Here is a 1476-nt window from a genome sequence, read left to right as displayed (position 1 = left end):
ACCATCCTAACCCATTAATTCTTAATCTTTCATCCTTAACAATCCCTGATAATCCTCCTAGGCGTCTGAAAAGAAGATGGCCACGGGACCTTCTACTTTAAATTAATGTTTGAAGTACCACGAATTGGTGGTTCCTTCCCAAGATTTTCAAGTTTATATGAAAAACAACATATTTACTCATTGTATTATTTTGTACAGTTGTAAATTACATTGAATAAATAAATTAAAAAAAATATTTTAATATAGTTAGGTTTTTTTGTTTTGTTGAGTAAAATACTTATGTAAGATGAAATATAGTAAACTAGACAGAATTTACCTTGAAAAAGATAGGAAGTGTCTTTTTCGAAAGTATTTGAAGTGGCCAAATAGTGCTAAGTGCAGTTTTTCGTAAAATCATGGCTAATTGCCAATTTCATTTCATCAACGTTCTATTGGATTACATAATACATACTTTTAGAAAATCTCCCTTTTTTAAAAAAAGCATTTAGTCCATGTTTATTTACTTATTTGATTCCAACTTTTTAAAAATTAATTTTAATTGAAACTCGATACAATACTTTATTAGTCCAAGTAACATATATTTCCGAAGTTTCAACTCAAAATCATCGCTTAGGAAAGGTGGGGGTTTAATCCTCCGTCCCAAAATTGTGGGAGTGGAACTTGGAGCGTTGTTCAGGTACATTTATTAATATTTAGGCAAAATATTTTTTTAAAAAATTTAATGACGAACTAAAAATTTATACAATATAGCTGAAACGTATTTCATCGGTTTCATTACATATCATTGTTTTAATGTTTTAGCGTATTAACTGGGTTAATAATTTGCCTCTCTTTCACGTTGAACGTATTTTTTGCGCTTTACACTGGTATATTTTTCACTGATGTCACATCTTGTTTGGTTAATATCATAAATAAGCTTTAGATAATATCATATAACCTCTTCCAAAGTATATATATAATTATAGTATTCGGAATCTTTTTTTTAAATGTTTTTGTGCAACCTAGATCGACCGAAAACGCTTGGTTTCATTAAATAAGTGAGTACCACTAACGATTAGATAAGCAAATTGTAGCTGGTCCATAATTCACTCTGTAAGCTTCTGTCATGCATTGTTCACAGTCGTATTAAAAAAAAAAAAAAAAAATGTTCTTTTGAAGGTGGAAGATTTGGTGTATTGTAAAATTACATATGGCTGGACATCTAAAATTTTCTTTTTTCCTCATATACTCCATCTCATGGCTTGTGTGAGTGAGACTCCATGCTAAGTATGCCATTGTCTTACTGTACTGATTTTGGTATATAACTATTGATATCGATGAATTACGTACCAGTTACTTAGGAATAATGTTTCTTTTCAAATTTATAAGCATTAAATAAAGTTATAATGGTCATTATCTTTTAGGTCTTCCAACAGTTTTATTAGAGTTCAGTGCTAGATAGTTAATATTAGTATCGGGTTCTTCTGCAGTATCACT

This window comes from Halyomorpha halys, unplaced genomic scaffold (assembly GCF_000696795.3).
Source record: "Halyomorpha halys isolate HHAL.00 unplaced genomic scaffold, Hhal_1.1 Scaffold1001.1, whole genome shotgun sequence".
NCBI classification, from domain to species: Eukaryota; Metazoa; Arthropoda; class Insecta; order Hemiptera; family Pentatomidae; genus Halyomorpha; species Halyomorpha halys.
Note: the sequence above shows the minus strand (reverse complement) of the source record.